Source organism: Pongo pygmaeus, chromosome X (genome assembly GCF_028885625.2).
Source record: "Pongo pygmaeus isolate AG05252 chromosome X, NHGRI_mPonPyg2-v2.0_pri, whole genome shotgun sequence".
NCBI classification, from domain to species: domain Eukaryota; kingdom Metazoa; phylum Chordata; class Mammalia; order Primates; family Hominidae; genus Pongo; species Pongo pygmaeus.
Genome location: NC_072396.2, coordinates 99,470,291 through 99,486,436, shown reverse-complemented (window position 1 = coordinate 99,486,436; position 16,146 = coordinate 99,470,291). Strand labels below are relative to the sequence as shown.

The window sequence follows — 16,146 nt, the reverse complement described above, 5'->3', positions numbered from 1 at the left end:
AACATTCCTGGGTACATCCAACCAGTCAAGATTGAGTCAGGAAAAAATAGAAAACCTGAACAGACCAATAATAAGTAACACAATTGAAGCAGTAATAAAATATGTTCTATCAAAAGAAAGCTCGAGGGCTAACATTTTCACTACTGAATTCTACCAAACATTTAAAGAAGGACTAACACCAATTATACTCAAACTATTCCAAAAAATTAAAGAGGAGGAAATACTCCCAAACTTATTTTACAAAGACAGCATTACCTTGGTACCAATACCAGATAAGGACACAATAAAAAAATAGAAACTTACAGGGTAATCTAGCTAATGAACATAGATGCAAAAATACTCAACAAAATACTAGCAAACCAAATTCAACAACACTTTTAAAAGACCATTTACCATGATCAAGTGGGATTTACCCGAGGGATGCAAGGATTCTTCAACATACACAAATCAATAAACATGGTACATCACATTAACAGAATCAAGGACAAGAGCCATACGATTATTTCAATAACTGCTGAAAGGCACCTGTTAAAATGTGGCATTCTTTTATGATAAAAACTACCAACAAATTGGGTATAGAAGGAACATATCTCAACAAAATAAAAGCCATATATGGCAAACTCACAGCTAATATTTTACTGAATCATGAAAAGTTAAAAGCTTTTATTCTAAGATCTGGAATAGGATCTATATGCAACTGTAAATTAGTATAGCCATTTTTAAAAAGTTTGGAGACTTCTCAGAAAACAAAAAGTAGAACTGCCATATTATGCAGCAGTCTTAATATTTGATATATATCTAAAAGTAATGAAATCAGCATGTTAAAGAGATACCTGCATTCTCATGTTTATTGCAACACTATTCACAATATCCAAGAAATGAAATCAACTTAAGTGCCTATCTACAAATAAATGAATAAAAAAGATGATATATACATATATACACACACATATATGTATATACACATATATTGTTTTATAACATTGCTTATATATAACATTGTTTCATATACCATTGCTTATATATGTACATAATATATATAACAATCAAATATGATTTAGCCATAGAATATAATAAAATCCTGTAATTTCAAGCAATGTGGATGAAACTAGAGGACATTATGCTAAGTGAAATGAGCCAGACACAGAAAGACAAATACCATGTGATCTTACTTATATGTGGAATCTGAAAATGTTTATCTCAGGGAAGGAAGACTAAATTCTGGTGCTCTAGTATACAAAAGGGTGACTATAGCTAATAATGAATTGTATATTTCAAGATAACTAGAAGAGAGGATTTCAAGTGTTATTCCAAATTTGAAAAATGTTTAAAGTGATCAATGAGCTAATCACTCTGATTTGATCATTACACTATGTATACCTGTATTGAAACATCACACTGTATCCCATAAACATGTACAATGATTTAGTTATAAATAAAACATAAAAAGACAAATATTGTATTCCTCAAATACATTTAGATATTTGGGTATTAATATTAACTTATTTATATATTTCTAAATTTTGTTTAATAATATCTTTTTATGAATTTTGCATCTAAGTTTATGAGATACATTGACTTGTATTTCTCCCGTCTTTTCAAACGTCCTTGTCAGATTTAAATAGACGTTATCTGGCTCATAAAATCAGTGGAGAGTGTTTCTTTTTCTTTTTCTTTTTATTGGAATTGTATGTAATATAGGAGTAATTTCTTCATTAAAATATGGAAAAAGTTTCCAGTGAAGCCATCTGAGGCTTGAGTTTTCTTTGTGGGAAGATTTTAATTAAGAATTTAATTTAATAGATATGACTATTTACATGTCCTATTTTCTTATGTCAGCTTTAACAAGGTATGTTTTTCAATGATTTTTTTCTATATCATTCAATTTTATTTGCAAAATATTTTTCATAATGCTCTTTTATTATCTTTTAATGTTTCTGTGATTGGTAATGCTGCCTCTTTTTATTTCATGATTCAATACATTATAACATCTCTTTCCCTTTTTCACCTTGATTTGGCTTGTTAGGAGTTTATCAATTTTATTCATATTTTCAATGAACTAAATTATGTCTTTATTGATTTTCTCTATTTTATTTACTATTTCATTGATTTTGATTACATTTCGTGATGTTTAATACTGAGTGTCAACTCGATTGGATTGAAGGATGCAAATTACTGATCCTGCGTGTATCTGTGAGGGTGTTGCCAAAAGAGATTAACATTTGAGTCACTGAGCTGAAGAAGGCAGACCCACCCTTAATCTGGTGGGCACAATCTAATCAGCTGCCAGCGAGTATAAAGCAGGCAGAAAAACATGAAAAGATGAGACTGACCTAGCCTCCCAGCCTACATCTTTCTCCCGTGCTGGATGCTTCCTGCCTTCAAACATCAGACTCCATGTTCTTCAGCTTTGAGATGCAGACTGGCTCTCCTTGCTCCTCAGCTTGCACACAGCCTATTGTGGGACCATGTGATCATGTAATAAATTCACATATATATATATGTATATATATCCTATTAGTTCTGTCCCTCTAGGGAACCCTAACTGATACATAATTTTATTAATTCCTCTTTCTACTTTTTTGGGGGAGTTAATTTGCTGTTATTTTTTAACTGCATGAGGTGGAAGCTTACATCATTTTTTAAAACTTCAACTTCTATTTTATGTACGGGGGTACATGTGTAGGGTTATGTCATGGGAACATTGCATGATGCTGTGGTTTGGCTTATGGATCCCATCACCCTGGTAACGAGCAGAAAATCCAACAGGTAGCTTTTTAACCCACTCAACTCTCTCCTCCCTTCAGTAGTCCGCAGTGTCCATTGGTCTCATATTTATGTCCTATGTCATTCATATTTAATGTTTCCTTTTTTCTCTTACATGTTTAATGTTTCCTTTTAATCTTGCACCTTTTCTCAGCAGAGTTTTTACTGCATCCTGCATATATTCAAACGTTACATTTCATATTCTTTTGTCTCAAAAATTTTCTAAAATATACCATGGGATTTTTGATTTGAGGATTAATAGAAGTAAATGCTTTCAATTTTCAAAAATATGAGTTTTTAAATTTTGCATTATTAGTATCTAGCTTAATTTTACTATCATCAGAAAGAAGACACTGTATGATTTCAGTCTTTATTTTTAAGTTAATGGTGTTTTTAATTGGAAAAAAATACTATCATTTACAACTTGGAATGGATGTAAATTGTAATTTCTTGAACAGCAATGTTGATGGTTGTGCTGAAGTCCACAGCCACAGCCTGTTCTGCAGGCTCCAAGTTATGGTTCAGAAGGTTTTAAAAAGAGAGGGTCCAAAGATGCTCCATTGGTAAAGGTTTCCTATTAAAATTTTGTGTGGACAGTGACAACCTGACACCTGTTTCCCTTTAGAACAATGCAGACAACGCTAAACAAACATACATGGGCATGCCACGAGGGTGTGTCATTGTCACCATGGGTCAGAGCACATGAAGTAAAAGAGGACGATCCTACTAGTGAGGCCACGTCTCATGGTTTATCCTTCACCCATTTTTCTGCATGTCATCCTGAGCTAAACGAATTTTAAATGTGTTTGTTTTCCGTAAACCAGCCATAACAATTTATACTAAACAAATTGAACTAGAACACATTTGAGTAGGTTTTGAATTTGTTTTTCCATTTTTCGTTTTTAATATAAATGCCTGACTGTGCTCAATCGTCAATTTGCATGCGTAAAAAACTGGCCACCCCGAACAGTGTATTAATCATTAGCAAGTGGCACTTTAAGGAGCCCTTTTCATTAAGGTAGTACAAGTATTTATATTGTAAAACTGATGTGTAGCTTGATCTTTAGGGGGCAGGACCATCAACCAATACATACAGATTTTGTGTGTGGTCAGAAGGTACTTTTGACATTCAGTTTTGCTATGTAGAAATAAATAAATGAACTTTTTTCATTTTTCTGTTTTTTTAATAAGAGGTAAGTAAAAGATTCAATTTGATTTTTCTAGAAGGCAGAAAAAGGAGTTGAAAATAGGTCTTCATTTTTCTGTCGTCTGTATGAATTCTTCATAGTTGACTTGTTAGCCTCTATCAATATCTGCTTCTCTGATCATTTCATCTACTTCTTTATCTGTTAGTTTTTCTCCTGTTTGTCATGACGTGACATAGTTCTGCTGCACTGATGTAACCATTGCCACCCTTGTCAAAGACTCAGAATGCCTCATGGATTTCTTTTTTACTATCTGTATCTTTCATTTTTCTAGCCATCATAGCCAAAAATTCAGGGAAGTCAATGGTGCCTTTACCATTGGCATCCACTTCGTTGATCATATCCCGCAATTCGGCTTCTGTTGGGTTCTGACCCAGTGACCTCATGACAGTTCCAGGTTCCTTTGTTGTGATGGCGCCATCGCCATCTTTATCCAATAGAGAAAGCTTCCTTGAATTCAGCAATCTGTTCTTCGGTCAGCTGATCAGACATGGTGCCAGCGAAGGGAGGAAGAGGAGAGGGAGCGAGGGTGGCTGCACAATCGCAGGGGCTGTGATGGCGAGGGTGTGCCTCCAATACTGCTGCTGCTGCTAAAGCACGCTATGCGCTGTGCCGCCGCCACTTCCTGGCACTGCGTCCAGGAGACTCCTAGCACTGCTGCCAGATTTCAGTCTTATTTATTTATTTATTTATTTAATTTTTATTATACTTTAAGTTCTAGGGTACGTGTGCACAATGTGAAGGTTTGTTACATATGTATACATGTGCCATGTTGGTGTGCTGCACACAATAACTCATCATTTACATTAGGTATATCTCCTAATGCTATCCCTCCCCCCACCCCTCACCCCACCACAGGCCCCTACCATCAGAGTGAACAGGCAACCTACAGAATGGGAGAAAATTTTTGCAATCTATCCCTCTGACAAAGGGCTAATATCCAGAATCTACAATGAACTCAAACAAATTTACAAGAAAAAAACAAACAACCCCATGAAAAAGTGGGCAAAGGATATGAACAGACATTTCTCAAAAGAAGACATTTATTCAGCCAACAGACACATGAAAAAATGCTCATCATCACTGGCCATCAGAGAAATGCAAATCAAAACCACAATGAGATACCTTCTCACACCAGTTAGAATGGCGATCATTAAAAAGTCAGGAAACAACAGGTGCTGGAGAAGATGTGGAGAAATAGGAACACTTTTACACTGTTGGTGGGACTGTAAACTGGTATATACCCAAAGGATTATAAATCATGCTGCTATAAAGACACATGCACATGTATGTTTATTTACTGCAGCACGATTCACAATAGCAAAGACTTGGAACCAACCTAAATGTCCATCAATGATAGACTGGATTAAGAAAATGTGGCACATATACACCATGGAATACTATGCAGCCATAAAAAGGATGAGTTCATGTCCTTTGTAGGGACATGGATGAAGCTGGAAACCATCATTCTCAGCAAACTATTGCAGTGACAAAAAACCAAACACCACATGTTCTCACTCATAGGTGGGAATTGAACAATGAAAACACTTGGACACAGGAAGTGGAAGATTTCAGTCTTTTTAAACTTGTGGAGACTTATTGCCAAACATATAGTCAATTATGGTAAATATTCTAAATGCACTAGAAAATAAGGTGGAATCTCTTATTGCTAGATGGAGTGTTCTATATACATTAATTGGGTCAAAATTGCTATATATGTTCTTTAAATTGTTTTTATACCTACTAGTTTGTTCCTGCCTGTTCTCAATAACTGATGGTATTGAGCGAAATACATTAAAATAACCAACTATCATGTGGGGCTTTTTAAAAAATTTCTCTTCAAAGTTTTGCCTTTCTTTTAAATACTTTGGGCCTTTATTTTTATTGTATATAAATGTAGGATAATTAGATATTTATGTTGAATGAGCATTTTAGCATTGTAAAATGCTCCTCTTTATCTGTAGCAATTCTTATCATAAACTGTTTTGTTTATATTAGAATAACTTCATAAGTTTTATTTTTTAAATCCTTCAATCTTGTGTTTTTAAGACATATCTCTTATGAGTTACTTACATAAGCTTTTACAAATCCAAACAAAGTATTTTTCTTTTTAAAAATGTATTTATTCATTTTAATTTTTATTGCAGTAAAATATACATACAGAAAAGCACAAAAACTATGAGTGTATAATTTTTAAGTTTTTACAAACTAAACAAACTATTGTAGCCTGCAAGTAGATGAAAGAAAAGAACATGACCAATAACTCAGAATCCCTATTTGTCTGCATCCTTTTCAGTCACTACTATTCCAAAGGTAATTACCTCCTGACATTTAAGAGAATTAAATAGATTATCTCAAGGAGTAAGATCATGCATGTAGTGTAATAATCCATTCCTTTATTTTCAATATTTTTTCATGTTGCTTTAGATATGGTTCTTGAAAACATCATGTGTTGTTATTGTTTTTAACGTCATCTTACTTTTTAATTTTAAAATTTGTAGTTTGGGCATTTTTACATTTAATACAATAGCTGGTATGTTTGGTTTTCTTCCTGTAATCTTATTTTATATTAGCTATCTTTTCCCTCTATGTTCTTATTTGTGGTGAATTTATCAGGATTATGTTCATTTTTTTTTTCCATTTGGTTAAATTTGGCATGTCTTTAATTCTGCAGGTGGTTAACTTTCCGTCCTTAAAACTGATTATCAAACACACAAACACACACACACACACACACACTACACTCACATCAAAGTAAAATGATAAATCAGCATTCCACTAAGATGCTTTACATGTCTATTTCCCCTCCCCAAATGAATCTTAAAATGTTTAGAAATATTCGCTTTTCATTTGAGACATTTTACTAATCCTCATTCAACCTCAGGTTATTTCTAAGATAGTTTTTAAAAATTAGTGTTAGGCCAATATTATCATTTCCACTCTATTTTTCTTTTCTGTTTCCATAATTCTATTTAACTTGTATATTATAAATTTTCAATCATGCTAGAAACATTTGCCTAAATTACAAATAACTTCGAAATACATTTATAACTAACTTTTGCATCGTTCTTTCCTCCTCTCTTGATTTCTCTGTTCTGACTAAATGTGCTTTTGGTCAGAACACTTTCTTACATATTTTCTTTCATTAGGATATATTGTTTTAATAATCTATGAACTCTCATGTGTGCCAAAATCTTTTTCTCCTTCCTTTGCAGATGAATATAATTTGGCATGATATAATCGTCTTTAATTATAAAATCTTTTTCTCCCAGTGATATGTGGATCATTCTTCTGTCCTCTAGTTTCTAGTCTCAACTTGAAGAAAAAAGTACTATACTGGCCTGGTTTTATTTCTATTGTACATAGGCTATTCTTTCTTTTGAGAAGCTGATAATATTTTCTCTTCATTTTTTAATTCAAAAATTTTATCAAGATGGATCTACATCTTTTCTTCCTTCATGAATCCTACTGCTTATTCAATTAAAATTTTCAGTTTATACTTGTATTAGTTCGTTTTCACGCTGCTGATAAACACATATCTGAGACTCGGAAGAAGAGGTTTAATTGGACTTACAGTTCCACATGATCGGCAAGGCCTTAGAATCATGGTGGGAGGCAAAAGGCAGTTTTTACATAGATGCAGCAACAGAAAAAATGAGGAAGAACAATAGTGGAAACCCCTGATAAACCCATCAGATCTTGTGAGATTTATTCACTATAATGAGAATAACACGGGAAAGACCAGCCCTCATGATTCAATTACCTCCACATGGGTCCCTTCCACAGCATGAGGGAATTCTGGGAGATAGAATTCAAGTTGAGATTTGGCTGGGGACACAGCCAAACCATATGATTCTGCCCCTGGGCCCTCCAAATCTCATGTCCTCACATTCAAAAGCCAATCATGCCTTCCCAACAGTCCCCCAAAGTGTTAACTCATTTCAGCATTAACCCAAAAGTCCACAGTCCGAAGCCTCATCTGAGACAAGGCCAGTCCCTTCCACCTATGAGCCTGTAAAATCAAAAGCAAGCTAGTTACTTCCTGGATACAATGAGAGTAAAGGTATTGGGTAAATACAGCCATTCCAAATGGGAGAAATTGGCCAGAACAAAGGGGCTACAGGGCCCATGGAAGTCTGAAATCCATCAGGGAAGTCAAATTTTAAAGCTCCAAAATGATCTCCTTTGACTCCAGGTCTCACATCCACTTCACGCTGATGCAAAAGTGGGTTCCTATGGTCTTGGGCAGCTCCGCCCCTGTGACTTTGCAGGGTATAGCCTCCCTCCTGGCTGCTTTCACTGGCTGGCATTAGGTGTCTGCAGCTTTTCCAGGTGCACGGTACAAGCTGTCAGCAGATCTACCATTCTGGGGTCTGGAAGATGGTGGCCCTCTTCTCACAGCTTGACTAGGCAGTGCCCCAGTAGGGACTCTGTGTGGGGTCTCCCACCCCACATTTCCGTTCTGCATTGCCCTAGCAGAGGTTCTCCATGAGGGCCCTACCTGTGCAGCAAACTTTTGCCTTGGCATCCAGGCATTTCCATACATCTTCTGATATCTAAGCGGAGGTTCCCAAACCTCAATTCTTGACATCTGTGCACCCACAGGCTCAACACCATGTGGAAGCTGCCAAGGCTTGAAGCTTTCACCCTCTGAAGCCACAGCCTGAGCTCTACATTGGTCCCTTTCAGCCATGGCTGAAGCAGCTGGGGCACAGGGCACCAAGTCCCTAGGCTGCACACAGCCTGGGGACCCTAGGCTCAGCCCACAAAACTATTTTTTTCCTCCCGGGCCTCCAGGCCGGGTGATGGGAGGGGCTGCTGGGAAGGTCTCTGACATGGCCTGGAGACATTTTCCCCATGATCTTGGAGATTAACATTAGGCTACTTGCTACTTATGCAAATTTCTGCAGCTGGCTTGAATTTCTCCTCAAAAAATGTTTTGTTTTTTTTTTCTACTGCATCATCAGGTCGCAAATTTTCTGAACTTTTATGCTCGGCTTCCCTTTGAAAATGGAATGCTTTTAACAACACCCAAGTCACCTTTTGAATGCTTTGCTACTTAGAAATTTCTTCTGTCAGATACCCTAAATCATCTCTCTCAAGTTCAAAGTTTCACATATTTCTAGGGCAGAGTCAAAATGCCTCCAGTCTCTTTGCTAAAACATAACAAGAGTCACCTTTGCTCCAGTTCCCAACAAGTTCCTCATCTCCATCTAAGACCACCTCAGTCTGAACCTTATTGTTCATATCGCTATCAGCGTTGTCAAAGCCATTCAGCAAGTCTCTTGGAGGTTCCAAATTTTCCCACATTTTCCTGTCTTCTGAGCCCTCCAAACTGTCCCAACCTCTCTGCCTGTTTACCCAGTTCAAAAATCACTTCCACATTTTCGGTTATCTTTTCAGCAACGCTCCACTCTACCGGTATCAATTTACTGTATTAGTCCAGTTTCACACTGCTGATAAAGACATACCCGAGACTGAGAAGAAAAAGAGGTTTAATTGGACTTACAGTTCCACGTGGCTGGGGAGGCCTCAGAATCACGGCGGGAGGCAAAAAGCGCTTCTTACATGGATGCAGCAAGAGAAAAAATGAAGAAGAATGGTAGCAGAACCCCCTGATAAACCCATCAGATCTTGTGAGACTTATTCACTGTCACGAGACTAGCACAAGAAAGACCGGCCCCCATGATTCAATTACCTCCCCCTGGGTCCCACCCACAACACGTGGGAATTCTGGGAGATACCATTCAAGCTGATATTTGGTGGGGACACAGACAAACCATATCAATACTCATGTCTTTCTTTAGACTAATTTTCTTTTTCGTTGTTTAATCATTATTTTTCCTCCATTTATTCCTTTTTTTGGAGGGGAAATTTTATTATTTATATGCTTTGTATGCTGTATCCTTCTTCTGAGTATTTTATATCATTTTTCTTTTACTGAGATGAAAGAGAGAGAGCGCAAGCGTGTGTGAGAGAGCAAACACATGTGACAGAGAAAGCAGATTTAGTTTCTTATTTTTCTTGATGCTTTGGTGTTTTGGAGACTCAAGGGGAAACAGCTGAGTATTCGGGTTGCTTTTCCATGAGCGCTAAAGTGAGATTAAGGATTTCTGGGTTCCTGAGGAGCGTTACTTTGTTGAGGCCTGTGACTCTCCTCCAGCAAATGATGAGCCCAAAAATTCTTTGGCTTATTCTGGTCTTGTTGGAAAAGGCTTTCTATTATTTTGATCCAAATAAACCTGTAGCTGACCTTCTCTGGTGAGCCAAATGGCTTTTCGTTCCAGTAATTAGAAGGCTACCACTTGAACCTGAAGAAGCCTGGGAGCAGAATATTTACCTCCAGATCTTCAAGAGAGAGATAATGGCCTTCATGTGTACTCAGTCAAATCACAGGAGTGGCAACTTGTGTAGTGCAGCTGAAGACATCTCAGTACATTGATTTATATGAGTAATAAAAGAACACAAAACTATTAGCTGGCAAAGAAAAAAACATGATCCACTTAAGAGTACTCAGGAACCTGAGGCAGAAAGGAAAATTGAACGTACAGAACAAGAGGCTTCCACTGAATGTGGGACAGAAAGTTAACAACAGTGATGAGAAATGTAAGAAAAATTCTGGAGGCACTTAAGAGTACACATGCATAAAAATCAATGCTTTTTGGAACTAACAAAAATATGCTCTTTTACTTAAAAACATCAATCAGATATATATCTATTTGTCCCTAGGCAGTCATTCAGATCAATTTAAAGTATTTCTTAAACAACTGTGTGGCTAGACATGTGTGAAGCACTGTTCACAAAAAAAAATTCTGTTTTTCTTATGTAGTCTTACCAGAGTAGTTGTAAATTTTAACTATTTCTGGTGTAGCTTTATACAAATTGTCATGGTCTTTTTACCACAGTTCTTTATTTTTGTGTATAAGAAAATGTTAGGTGATTAGTGTATTTACCATATTGAACCTCTGATCTTAGTGGAGTCATAAGGACAGTGCTAGAAAGGACATAGATACAGGCATAGGCTATATATTGGTAAAAGAAAACAAACTGTAAATGCCATACATATATGTTTTCACTGTGTTGTTTGTAAAATTGGTGAAATGAATGTTTAATAGCAAATAGAAACACATAATCACTTGATTCAAATATTTTACATGGTATTTGTCATATTATTCATGTATTATTCTGTTGAAGGGCAAAGTTTTATTTATTTTTCAACATAATTGAGATAAAACATCTTACTGCTTAAAACCTGAATGAACCAGGTATGAGCCTATATTAATAATATTATCTATCAAATTTCTAGGCCTGGTTTTACTTTTGTTCCTTAGGTTCTGCCTGTTTGCTCTACTATTGAGTGTTTGGATAAATTAGCATAAGGAAAAATATAATTTGAATATTTTCTTTTCAGATAGCTTTCTGTCATTTCCCTTAAACATATAGCAACATTGTTATGGAACATATTAAGGTAACTATATTAAGACATATTTGTGTGCTGTATGAAGAATTTTTTGACTTGTGCTATCTGCTGTTGTATATTCCATTTACTTTTTTCACTTTGTGCAGAAGTATTTTTAGATATTTTATGTAGAAATCTGCACTGATCACGAACTTTTTGTACGTTCTCTGTATATTTCTATTGGCATGCATTTCCTTTTCAGTTTTCAGATACAAAGTACTAAGTGTACATTGATCTGTGCCGGCTATCTTCCAAGATTATTCAGTCTTTTGCTTTTATGAATTGTTTCTTACTTTTGTACTTGGTTCTGTACACTTAAAAACTATTGATAGAATGCTGGCTATGGGTCAGGTACTGTGCTTGTGGATGAAAACAACACATTGTTCTCCCCTTCATAGAGCTAATATTCTATCATAGAAGGACACCTAGTACAAATCTAAACACAATGCTGTTTAACTACATTTATAAGTGCTAAAACAAGTGTGAGGTTCTAAGAAATCAACAAACATTTAGTGCATTACCCCATAAACAGAGAAGCATGTTAGACTGTGGGGAATTCAAAGTTAAATATGATTCCGTTCCTAGTATTAAGAACTTTATACTCTAATGTGGAAGACATATAAGTAACTTGCAATTACAAATGGGTGTGATGAGTGCTTTGATAGGTGTAAGCACGGTGCCCTCCAGCGACACATAGGAGGACCACCTGCTCCAGTCTTGGAAGCTGAGGGAAGGCTTCTTAGAGAAGGGGTTATAAAAGCTGAGTGTGCCAAGTAGTAGATAGATAGATGAAGATGAGAAAGGGACTGGTGAATATGACTCTGGGATTGAGGCAGTAGAGCCAGATGCCAGAATTGGGAACCAAAAGTAACTGATTATGGCTGGAGCATAAATATTTTGTCTATATTTTAATAAAATGTGTTTCCAAAAGAGTAGAGAGTTCATGGCTTCCTACTCCGTTGAGTGAGTTCATGACAGCATGGTGTTAGCAACTGAAGCCAGAATCTCTGAGTTTGAAAACCAGCAAGTTACTTAATCGTTTACTGTCTGTGTGCTCTTAGGCAATTTACTTAATGTCTCTGTACCTCATTTTCTTGATCTGCAATCTGGTAATAATCATGGTACCTTCTTCGCACACTTCTCATGATGATCATACAACTCTACAACAACAGTGCTTAGAAGAATGTATATTCTATATATGCAGTACTGATTAAGTATTATCTATTGTTATTATTTTTAATACAGACAAGCACATTAAGGAAAAATAGGCAAGGATAATTTAGCATGAAGCATTGTGATAGAATAGAAAGAGCATGGAATCAAAATTCAGAAAACATGGAATATGGTACTGGCTCTATCTTTACTTACTGTATGTCCAGGCAAGTTAATTGATCTCATTAACACTTAGTTCTCTCATTCATAAATGAAAATAATGATATCTCACTTTTCTCCCTAAATCAGTATAAAAATGATAGTTATTACTGTTGTTATTATTATTGCCAGTATTAGTTACAGAGGAGGAAAAATCTATATTTGGGTAGATATTATTTATCATAAATAACAGCTATTAACTTGAGCCCCTTTAATATTTGCATAACAAAGATGATCATTTTTAGTTGTAAATGTTTTCCTTTGTCCCTGTGGGAATTATTATCCTATTAACATAGGATAGGATTAACTAGTTTAAATTCCATTCTATGTATCTGTATCTATCTAGCTAGCTATGGCCATTATTTATGCTATTATATAATAACATCTCAATAGCCCTTCATGATAGTAGCAGGAAATAACTTGTGTAACCGTATTAATTTATTCTATGTAATATGTACTTCATATTATAAACATAATCCAATTTATAAATTTACTCACATTTTCAATTTGCATCAAGTTTCTGTTGTGGAACTTATAATGTCACAACTTCTCATTTGGCTTTGTGTCTTTATCATTGTATAATATACTTACGAAAAGAAAAGGTACCATAGTCTTGGTGAATGCCCTGTAATACCTAACCAAATTCCTTGAATATAACACCTACACAATTGTTTATTGAATGAATGAAGAGCATGCATCAATTTTCAACTGTGTGTTCTAATCAATATTGTAAGATATTGACAAACCCATATCAAGAATCTTATTGTATTTGTATAGATTGTAACTACGAAATTGAAAATTAATTTTGGGATAAAATTATAATTGACCTCCTGCTCCCTATTGTCGTGTTAGCTAACTCCTACTTATCTTTTAGATGTGTCTGTTTATCTAAATGTTTATCAATGAAGCTCTTCTCTGGATCCCCAGAGTAAGTCTCTTTTGCCACATGCACTCATTATAGTCTATTTCTCCTTTGTTGCACTTATCATCATTGTAATTAAATAATTGAAGTGTATCTATTTGCCTAATGCCCCCCTTACCTGCAAGACCATATACTTCCTTGGGAGGTCATCTTGTGTTTCTCTGGTGCAGCGCTGTATACTTAGTGCCTAGAATAATTTTTTATATAGGTGCTTAATAAAATGAATCGAGTGAGTGTATGGATACAATATTGATGTCTGTGTGGTCTATTATATTACATACTTTTCTACGTAGTGGTTGCAATTTCTTTAATATACAGTGTTTATCTAATTTATATGTATATTTTATAAAGGAATAACTAAAACTATGGTGCTGTAGACATATATCACATATGCGTCTCCTGGAGAACCAAACTTTGAAATGGACAATGGTTTGCATGAAGTTTTTGGCTTGTGCTTTCTGGGTCAACACTTGTGACTGAATAACTGAAGACGGTGCAGAAAGAGAACAAAGATAAGCTATAAAGAATCTATAATAAGCTATTAAGAAGTCACAACAAAGGTTTCAGCCAATGCCATGAGAAGCTCTGCAGCTGAGATGGCACTTCAGATTTTTCCTGAATTGGGACAAGGAGACCAGACCTATATAAACCTGCATTAATCAGTCATTGGATGTGGACTGCACTCCAGAAGGATTTATTCATGAGATAAACACTCTTTATGAGAGGGACTTTTTTTTTTTTTTGTCTTTAAATAAAGTTTATTGGGACACAGCCAGGCTCATTAGTTTGCATGTTGTCTATGGCTGCCTTTGCAATACAACTGAAAAGTCGAATCCATATGGCTTTCTTTTTTTTTTTTTTTTTACTTCTTTTTTATTATTATTATTATTATTATTATTATTATTATTATTATTATTATACTTTAGAGCTAAGGGTACATGTTAGCAGGGACAACTCAGCAGTGATCTTTCAGCTATCACTCTTTTCAGAGAATGAGTGCATCAATCTCAAATAGGGGTGGTGATGGTCGTAATCTGAGCACTGCAACACTTCCCGCTACAGTCTACTCTTTGTGCCACCTGAATCTATTTGCTTCATTTAAGATGTGGAAGCAGCTCCTTTTGGATTCTGGGGCCTTCTTTTCTTTGGGAAAATTACAAGATGAAGGTTAACTAGGCAAGCTACAGCCTTTACCACAGCAGCTGATCTTAAGCCCACAACTGATGTTTATCTTCCTACTTTACTATGCAGTTTAGCTCTCTCTAAACTAGTGCTTCTGCTGCTGTAGAATACTTCCTAATGGGATAACCTAAACTTCCATTTATGAGGGGTCTGACCTTGTACTCACCATGTCTCTCTGAGACTCTGACTGCTCAATTTGATCATTTACCTCTAAAATTGGGCAAAATAATTTCAAAAGATAACCAATGGGGCCACATGAGTGAAAACATATTATTCTCCATTCTCATTGAGTAATAGCATTCCTATTCCCTTCTCAATGACCAGGATCAATTACACTGCTATGATTGTGACTCCTTTCTTTACCTGATGATCTCTTGTAAGAAAAAGCCCAAAGTAAATGGGTAACAATCATAGCTTGAAATTTAAATGGGAATTTTGGTCTGTCTCCTAGTAGAAGTATTTGCATCTGGGAGCCAAGACTCCTAAAGCTGCAGAGCTTAAAGCTGTAATTTGGGGAGACACAGGTTCTACAAATTGGTCAGTTGGAATGTCTGTGTCTCATTTCATTCCTGGATCTATCTATCTATCTATCTATCTATCTATCTATCTATCTATCTATCTATCTATCTACCTATCTATCTATCAATCATCTATCTATCTATCTATCTATCTATCTATCATATATCTATCATATATCTATTCTACCTATCTCGGGGCACCAAACCATATTGGTCATTAATTTCACTGTGTCCTGGAAGATCACACCACCCTATTTTCACAAGGTACCATCCCCAAGCTGGTGCCTCAGTCATGCCTTTAATAGGTTATTACATTGTTCTATCAGATTGGCAGATTCTGGGTAGTATCATATATAATTAGAACGAGGTATTCACTGCTATACCTCCTTTGTTCTAATGTGGGCCAACTTATCGGTGTAAAGGAACATTAGATAATGTTCAGGATCAGTGAATAAAACACTTGGTAAGCCTTTGTTTCACACCCCATAGATAAAAAAAGGCAAACAGTTACCCAGAACGTATGTCATTTCCAGTCAAGGTGAATCAGTATTCAATGTATTCGTGTTACCACTAAATGGCTAATCTCAAGGGACAGGGCCATATCAGCGACTCAGCAATAGTTTCAATCAAATATCAGATATTTGGGAACAGGAGTTTTAATATTTTATTTGGTGTATGCCAGCCCGTGCTGTCAGCCCCCATGAGCACTCTGTTTATCTGCTT

The 16,146-nt window shown here is 35.8% G+C and overlaps 1 pseudogene; it reads right to left on the bottom strand.

The window, feature by feature from the left end:
- Positions 1 to 4,020: 4,020 nt before the first annotated feature.
- Positions 4,021 to 4,510, bottom strand: LOC129024144 (calmodulin-alpha-like; annotated as a pseudogene).
- Between the last annotated feature and the right edge of the window lie 11,636 nt (positions 4,511 to 16,146).